Consider the following 9,507-nt stretch of genomic DNA (forward strand, 5'->3'; position numbering starts at 1 on the left):
AGAAACTGCAGGGGCAACAGCTGGGGTTCAGGTGTGTGTGAAGGAAACTGAGCGAGAAGGCCGTGGAGGTCGTGGCTGAGCAATGAGAGTCCTTTCCTTGAGAACGGTTTTCTGATGCAAACACACAAACCTCTGTCGTCCTGAACTGTTCTGTTGCAGTGACAGGACGGGCACCTGAGCGCGGGGCGGGGGGGGGTACGGGTTGGTGGGCAGGCCACCTCCCGCCCTCGTACTCAGCTCGGGCCAGGACTCGCGGGGTGCTCGCCCTCCACGTGGTGCTGGCTGAGGTGCGGCCTCGTCCACAGCGGATGCGGGCAGGGCCTAGCGGCCTCAGGGTGACTGAGACAGAAAAACCGAGACAGGTCCAGGCAAAGGAAAGAAAGGAGACAGTGCATCCCCTCCCAGGAGGGCCCAGGCCGGGGTCTCCAGAAAAAGACGCCACGCTGGGGTCTGCTTGAACAAGCAGGGTCCTGAGGAGATTTCCAAGGAGAACACGGCCTCTGCATCTGTGGGAAGCCGGGAAACCAGGGGAGACAAGAGAGACTCACACACCCAGAGGTGAGACCCTGCAGGAGAGTGGATGCTCGGCGGCGTCTCTCACCTGTTCCTGCCTCGGTTTCCCCTATTTCTCGATTCCACAGCATCCAAAGGCTTCTTGTATCCTCTCGCTTCTTCTGGGCCGTCCCCTCCTCTCTTCCTCTGCAGTCTGCCCCCACTCCTTCCTTCTTCCTCCCTTGGTTTATTTCCTATCTGGGAAACTAAGATTTTTCCCAGGACCACAGGCCGTTTGCACTGCCGGGAGGGCGGACGCTGCTCCATCTTTTCCCGAGTTGGTCAAACCCCGGCTGGCGCAGGTCCAGCAGCCGTGAGCCCCCCGTGGACCTTTGGGGCAGCTGTGAAACTGGGTCTCCTGGGAATGGCCCTGCGGTTCAGGTGACCACATGGAGGTGGTGGCCTGGGGCAGCTGAGTCCTGATAAGCAGGTCACATCCGCAGTACCCCCAGCTCCGGGTAAGCCCTCCCTGTGTGAGTTTGTGGATGCCACAGTCCCTGAGTTCATTGGTCTGAAGCCTCAAAGGCTTTGCACTGCAACTTTATTGTGAGCATTTGGACAACGCATAATCTAAGAGTGGAAACTAGTGAGCCAGCTGCATGTGTGATTCACAGCAGCGGTTTTTACTGGAGTAGTTAGTCGGTGCCCGTTGTTTCACTAAATGCTGTGTATGTATCACATCCCACTGAATCACCCAGAACCCCCCTGATCTTGGCTCAGTTTCCAGAAGCAGAAACGGAAGCTCAAACTCAGAACAGTGTGATCCCAGCGAAGGACGGAGCCTCTCAGGCTTCAGTGTCTGAGCTTTGGTGTCAACTCTGAAGGAAGGCAGGGATCCGAACGGGCAGAGGAAAGTTTAGGGGAAAATTATCAACACAGATGATATCTTGCTCTTGGAGTTCCCGAGACTCTCAGGTATCAGGCGTCTCAAGCACAGTAGGGTGTTGGTAATATGGCCATTCAATTCCAGTAAGGCTCCAGTAGAAATGACCTCTGATGGGATGCCTTCGACAAAAATGAGTTCCGCAGGAACTTCTGCTTTTAAGAAATAATTATTTTTTTTAACTACGACAGACCAAAGGCTTCTGGGAACCACCAAAAAAAATTAAAATGAACACTTGGCTATTTCCTTCATCATCAATAGGTTTACAAAATAAATAAATAAAATTACTCTTTCAGCCAAACATTCAAAAGATCTATTGTTACAGGAAACGAAATTTAAAAATATATTATGGAATTAGGTTTTGCTTAAACCCTTAGTATATAAAACTTACAAAGAGAAATTCATCTCTGCTATGGTTCAGATCTCCTCATCCTGCTGAAATCTGCTATTGACTTGCAAATATGCATTGGTGTCTCCTTTAGCTTTTCACATTGAACTTTACCTATCCTGCACGTGTACATCATGGGGACCAGGAGCTGGCCTTTAATGTAAACGGTTTGTCCCCGAGGAGGGCAAGAGTGGAGGTAGGTTAATTGAGGGGTTTGAATCCTCAGGACTGTGCGGAAGGCAGCGGGTGGGGTTCGATGCGGGCGCCCGTTCTGGTCACACACTTGACCTCGCGTAGTTTGCCGTCCATCCTTCTCCTGTCCGCTCCCCGCTCCAGGATTCCCCGCTGGCCCTCTCATCCGTCATTGTCACTACGCGCAAACCCCGCTCACCTGCCTGCTTCAGTTTATATCTGCTTTTTCTGCGACATTTCACCCAAGGGTTTCACCCGGCCCTCCCAAGTTTACTTATGTTTCCCACTTCTTGGTGAGTTGACATACCAACAGTCCATTTAGAGAACCTGTCATGGAATGAATGTTCGTGCCCACCCCTCCGCTGATTTCCTGTGTTGAAGCCCTAACCCCCAGCGTGAGAGTATCGGGAGGTCTCAGCTATAACTGCAGCTAGTGTCAGACCTGAACTGAACTGTAGGGCACCCAGGTGGGTCCAGAGCACTGAAGCATTTGTCAGTGTCGGTAAGACACCACATGCTTGGTGTCAGAGGTGTTGGGAGTAATAACAGCACAGAACCAGACATGTATTTTCCATTCGTTTTGTATTTTCCCACACCATCTATGATAATACAGGGATGCACGAAAAAGAACAGGCCAGAGTGGAGAAGAGGAACAGTCAAGTGCTAAAAACGGGGTGTAGGTGATCAGACTGCCCCAGACCAGCTGCAGAAATAGAGACACCCGTGGGTAAGTTGTGGGGCGGGGGGGGCGGGTATGGATTTTCTTTGTAAGGACAAAGAGATGCTCATCTCAGGATGAGAGAACCAAGTGGACAAGGAAATAGCGTTGTGTGATAAGGATGATTTTTCACGGTAACTTTTGGGCTGCACAAGGCACTGTGCTCACCCACTCAACCAGTCAAGCGAGTGAACAGGTCCCAGACACCCCAAAACATTCACCGAGTGCCCACCACACACCAGCCTCTGCGTCTGGAGCTGGAAACTCATGAGCGAGACGGGGGGAAGCTCTGCCCTCCTTGACTTCTGGACGGGCGTCGGAAGAGGACAAAAGGAATAAACAAATGAGTCGGCACACGTACGCCCCGTCCGGAAGAGGGTGCAGCTCCAGGGCCCACGATGCTGGGAGGGGGAGGGTCACTGGATCAAGGGGTTAAAAATATCAGCTCCTAGAGGAGATGGCCGTTCACAACACCTGAGGCCTCTGAAGGACCCGCGGTGACTCCAGGGGGACGATGTGAACGGCAGGAGAAGTGGCCACAGGGAAGTCCCCGCCCAGAGTCGGTGTGACGGCTGGAGCGGAGTGGCTCCACCCAGGATGGGAGTCTCCGCACGGAGCGTTTGGGTTTGGAATCGAAGCCGCGGGACCTGCTGGCAGAGGTGCGAGGGCTTGTTCCTCAGGCCTGGTCTGAGGAGGTGTGGCCTGTGCTCAGGGCTGGTGGAAACGAAGCTCACAGACACAGGCAGGCCAGTCCCGGGCCTCACAAACGGAGCCGACACCGAGACCGTGGTGCTCCCCGGGTTCCGTTCTGATTCTCCCGTGGAGGTCCAGGGAGACAGAAAGGGACACCCACGGGGGCTGGGAGGGCAGAAAGCACCCCGGCCACCAGCTGGGGCCCCAGGCCAGAGAGAGCCGCCGGACACACCGCCCTCCTCCCCCCGTCCCCCTGTCCTGCCGGGGCATGACAGACAGCATCCCCGCCTCTGAGCCGAGAGCTCTGTTCACAGGACTTGCCCAGGGCAGGACCTGGGCAGCACGAGAAGGACAAAGGATCAAGAGCGGCCTTTCTCAGCTGGGAGGCCCGTGTGCAGCAGAGGCCCGCCCCGAGGGCAGGAAGCCAGGCGGCGGCGTGGAGGAAGGGGCGGCCCCAGAGCAGGCGCCGCCCACCGGGGGGGAGGGGGGGAGGGGGGGAGGGGGGGAGGGGGGGAGGGCGTCAGCCAGAGAGCTGAGGCGAGGCGGACAGGAAGTCCTCCAGCCACAGCCTTGAAGGAAGGAGGTGCCCGCCCGAGGTGCACAGGGAACGCTGGGGGTCGGGGAAGGAGCGGGGAAGGTGGACCCAGAAAAAGGTGTAAAATCATCCTGGAGGAGATGCGACGCAGAGCCGAGTCAGAACAGTCCAGTGTCATCAGAGGGTGATGCCGAGTGGAGTGGGTAGAAAACATCTTCTGCAGCCGCGCCTCGCCGCCGGGCATGGGCGCAGGTAGAGCGCATGTGGGCCTGCTCAGCCCTGGGGCCCTGCCTGGCGGGTGCACAGAGGGTGCTGCGAAGGGTGAGGACATTTGCAAAGGGGCAGTTCTGAGGACAAGCCCGAGACTCTGCCCTGAGCAGAGGGGAAAGCTAAGGTCCAAGTGGGGACAAACCGAGTGAGTCCGGACAGGCTGGGCAGGACTGGTGCCTGGGATTGGAAGGTTATTTCCCGGGTTCCCTCCATCTGGAAGCGGCAGAAGCTGTGAGAGCGGACGCGTGGATTTAGGGACATGGAAGCGAGCCATCTGCGGGGACAGCTGGTCTAGGCAGCAGGACGAGCAGAAACGTCCACGGCCGAAAACACCCACCGAGAACCAGGCGTGGAGGGAGCCGGCCGGAGGGGACACGGCAAGCGGGGCCGGCTGGAGGGGACACGGCGAGCGGGGCCGGCCGGAGGGGACATGGTGAGCCGACGCTCAGACGGTCAGGGGAGGCAAGGGGTGACCAGGAAGAGGCTGGGGCCCGCCGGGGGATGCCGAGGGGCCAGATGCTAGAATCCTCAGGGCTTCCCTACAAGGAGGGTTGAGTGGAAGGCTGTGGCCATGTAGAGAAGGACAACACTGGCCTTCCATGGGAAAGGGTCGTCTGTAACACCGGGGGACAGACATTAATGTTCTCCTCCTCCAGGGAGGAGACTGAAATTCAGAGAGGCTAGAAATTCTGCCCAAGATCACAAACTACTAGAGCAAATGCAGGTTCAACAGCCCCCTCCCAAGCCAACGGTCCGCCTGCAGGAAGGGCTCAGACTTCCACTGCCTTCTTTTAGAAAAGGGCATTATTCACTCAGTAGCACTTGACACACACGAACAGTTTTCTGTGCCATCTCGCGGTACTAGAAATGCTTCAAAGAAGAAAATGTTATGACTGTTGCGAGAAAGGCAGGCCGGGGCACACCCAGTACCGGGGTGCTCACAGGAGCCCTGGGAGCGGCCCTGGGATCCGAAACCAGGAGAGGTGCCCCGAGGCCGTATGACTGGGGTCCCCCTCACTCTCAGCATGTGTGGATCTGTCTCAGAAGAGAAAGTGTCCAAACGGAACACATTTTAATTGATTGAAGATGCATCCAATTTATAATCAAATAAGGGCCCTTTGGGCCAACTGCCCTAGGAGAGCCATCTATGGGGCTTTTCAGCACCCTAGAGATAACCAGCTGGGATTGGTAAAAGGTCTCCTTTCCAAGTTTTATTTACATGAATGTTGTTTTTTGTTTTTTGGGGTTTTTTTTTTTGCGGTACGTGGGCCTCCCTCTGTTGTGGCCTCTCCCGTTGCGGAGCACAGGCTCCGGACGCACAGGCTCAGCGGCCATGGCTCACGGGCCCAGCCGCTCCACGGCATGTGGGATCTTCCCGGACCGGGGCACGAACCCGTGTCCCCTGCATCGGCAGGCGGACTCTCAACCACTGCGCCACGAGGGAAGCCCGAAAGATTTTTTTTTTAATAGTCAATGTGCGTTTCATCAACAAGATGGAATACAGCCTCCAAGCCTCACTCTCCAAAGAGGAAACTCTGGAAAATTTGTATGTTTAGCATTTAACAAACAGTTAAGTTGTTGTACATTTTTTTTAGGCATGAAATACTAAATAACATGAAAAATAGCAAGCCCACTGCAAATGTATTAAATAGCACTTTTGTGCCTCAGGAAGAATATGAAAAATAGAAAAATCAAAAGAAAACAATTGCTGTTAACTAAGAGAAGGTAATGTGAAGAAGAAGATAAGTGAAGATAATGGAAACAAACTTATTGAGAAGAAAATATTAATTTAATCATGAAGCAGGTCTTGATTTGATGTGAACTGCGACCTACAGACAATTCTTTGCTGAATCTGAGGTTTTTAGAACAGTGGGCGTCGTGACCTGATTTAATGACATAACTGATGTTATGACAAACATGATCTATGGTATCTAGAACTATATTCTTTAGTTGGCACATGGATTTTCAAACTTAAAAGGAGAAATAACAGATGGATGTATTCATCTCAAAATTTGCAGGTAAAGGAATTCTCGACAGCCCTTAGGGAGCTACAGTGAATTACAACTCAGCTCCCCCAATACAAAAACAGCACGTTTTGGAGTGAATGGTTTCAGGTCTGGGGGGAAAGGTGAAATTGTTCACATTTGGGTGACAAAATAGTCAAACTGACTGACCAATGTGGAGAACTGCCTCCGAGATCAGACTTTATGCCACAACCTGTAGAACCTGTGACAGAGATGGCTGGTCTGAGTTACAGAAGCCGGAGCTACAGCAACAAGCACTTCTCGCCGTGCTGGGGGTCCGCCGATCTCCGAAAAGCTTCACCACCAAAGTTGCCAACTACCTTCCGCTATTATTTTCCTTTCTCTTTCCTTTCTCTGTCTTGATGAAGTAATGAATGACAGGATAGAACTCATTTCTCAAGATTTCTTTGGATACACATATCTCCCAGGCAAATATATTAGGAAAAGTAAAAAAAATAACAGTAACTAAAGCTAGAGAGAAAGGGATAAAATGGAAGACAGAATCTTACTATAAAATCTATTTATTATTTAAAATGTTCATGGCATAATGGGACCATTTTCATCCATCCAAAAAGTAGTTTTTGAGCCTTTCATGTGATTACTACGTGCTGTGGGGAATAGAAATATCTTAAGTCAGAGGCTCCGCTTCAGGGACCTGACAACATACAAGTGCACATTTAGGGAGGATTCTATCACCCGGGTGCAGTGTTTCTGGTTTGTTCCAAACTGGGAAATGATAAGTGCTGCGCGACCACCAGAAAGAGCAGCCTTTCGTTACAGGTTTGAACATCAGAATTGATAGGTTCTGCTTTTATTTTATTTCTCTCTCCCAAGCCAGGGGTGGACTTGAATTTAAGGCTCAGCGAGTATAGAGTCAGTGTCAGAAAGTCTAGAAGTTGTCTGCAGAAACTTCTCAGGACCACCAACCAAACCAACATCCTAAACTTATTTCAAAACACATTTAAATTATTTACTTTATCTTACTTCTAGAAATATGTTTATTTTATTATAACAGGGCTCAGTTAATGAAATTGCTTACCAAATTAGAAAGACCATTTTCTTGGATGAAAAAGCAAAGAGTTTGACATAGTCTGAGTAATAAAACTTAGCTTCTCTGTTCTAATACTCAGAGCATCATGAATATGTAAATTTACACTGAAACATTCAAGGTGGTTCCCCCGGGCACACTTACAAGATCTTAGGAAGCGATAAAGAGGCACCCCTCCTCTGAACTACAGCAGCCACAGAAGACTGGAAATGCAACACTTAGGCAGGCTGGTCAGGAGGATAAAAATCCATCTTTTATTAACAAAGAAGCCATCTATTGACTGAGCATAATTTCAGCTTTAACTGAAAGAAACCAAATGTTTGTTCTAAAGGTAAAATATTAATAACAAGGTGTATGAAACCTTTCCGCTATGAAACACACATGGATTGAGTTAACTGGTCAGCTTTATCAGAAAAGAGCAAGCGTTCAGATGTCCAGGGAAACTAGGCAGAAAGAAGGCATTTATTTCACATAAAATGTAGAAGACGGAGTAAACACCATGTGTCCTGAATGTACTGTTAAGTGTCAGAGCGTGGGCGTGGCTCATGACAATGGCCCCTCCTGCTTCTTGGGCAGCCAGCCCTCTGTCTCACCCTGTCTTGGGCAGCTAGTGAACAGTTAAAACTCTGAAGCTGGAGATGCAAAGAAGAGATGTCGGTGGCCAAGGAAATTCAGACATCTGCTAAATGGGGCTCAGGACAAATATAACATGTGCCATGTGCAGCTGGCCTCTTGTCTTGGCCCGAGGCCCTCCACCATGTCCGGTCCCTGATGAAGACACTTGCCCCTCCAGCCAGTGCCCGGGACAAGGCCTCGCTCTAAAGACGGCAGAACAAACCCAAGGGGCCTGGGAGGCCAAGGCCCGGGATGCTGGCTGCCTCCACCCTGAGCTGACTGATTTCTGTCTGTCTGCTTCCTGAGTGAGAAAAATGGCTCTTTTGCCACCGTGACGTGGCTTCCTATTTTCTATTTCTTATAAATGAAGTCAGTTCCCCATGATAGAGGAGTCTGAATAAACTTCCATCCCTGCCATGTTTAAAGAGTCTCCTCCTTTAAGGAAAGACCTGCAGTCTTTATCCTGATGTGCAGGGTCCAGGGTTTTGGATTCAAGCTTTCCCGTCCTTCGGACTCTTTCAAGAGGAAGATTCAGAACCATGTGATACAGAACTGTACCGACACACGTGTGACTCCACAGTGCCACTTGTGGAGTGCCTGTTTATACAGCGGGCTGTGTGTATGATCTGTGCTGGTCGCACAGCCGAGAGGGAGGGGTGGAAGCCTCCTTCTGTGGGTGGGAGGCCCAGTTCCATCCACTTGCCCGCATGACTCCTGCTTCCTCCCCGTCCGAGGCGGCGTGCCGATGTGCGCCCCCTCCTTCCATCTGCACCACCACGCGTGGAGCTTTGCTGCCCCCCAGGCTCAGGATGCACTTGTGTGCTTGACTGCAGCCGGGCACTACCTCCAACACTCAATACTGTCTATGTCCACGAGTTACCAGGGCCTCTGGGTGGGTGGTGTGTGCTTCCCTGCCCATGACCTGCTCGGAGCCCCATGATGGTCCACAGATGTGAGCAGACAGGTTACAAGCTGAAGCTTGAAATGCGCTCATGCAGTTGGGCGCACCACCCTGTGCTTTAGCCACAACGACAGAGACACGCCCCAAAGGCCCACTCGTCCAGGGCCATGTGTGAGGCATGGGGGCATGTCCAGCCAAGCCCAGACAACCCAGCCGACATGCACAGGGTGACAAGAATAAACAAGGGTGGTTTTAGGCCATGGAGCTTTGGGGTGGCTTGTTCACAGCTTTATAATAAATGAAGAATGAAGCTTTTTAGAATGAAGAAATATCAAAAATGTCTAAATATCTAATTAGTCAAAAATCTTTACAAATTTTGGCCCATGTAGTAGTATATGGTATTAGGGAGAAAATCATCACCACCATCACCACCATCACCATCACCATCATCACCATCACGATCATCATCATAACCATTATCACCACCATCACCACCATCACCATCATCACCATCACCATCATCACCACCATCACCACCATCACCATCATCACCATCACCATCATCACCACTATCACCATCACCACCATCACCACCATCATCATCATCATCATCACCAATCATCACCATCATCACCACCACCACCATCATCATCACCATCATCACCACCACCACCATCATCATCACCAT

This window comes from Physeter macrocephalus, chromosome 10, assembly GCF_002837175.3.
Source record: "Physeter macrocephalus isolate SW-GA chromosome 10, ASM283717v5, whole genome shotgun sequence".
Lineage (NCBI taxonomy): Eukaryota > Metazoa > Chordata > Mammalia > Artiodactyla > Physeteridae > Physeter > Physeter macrocephalus.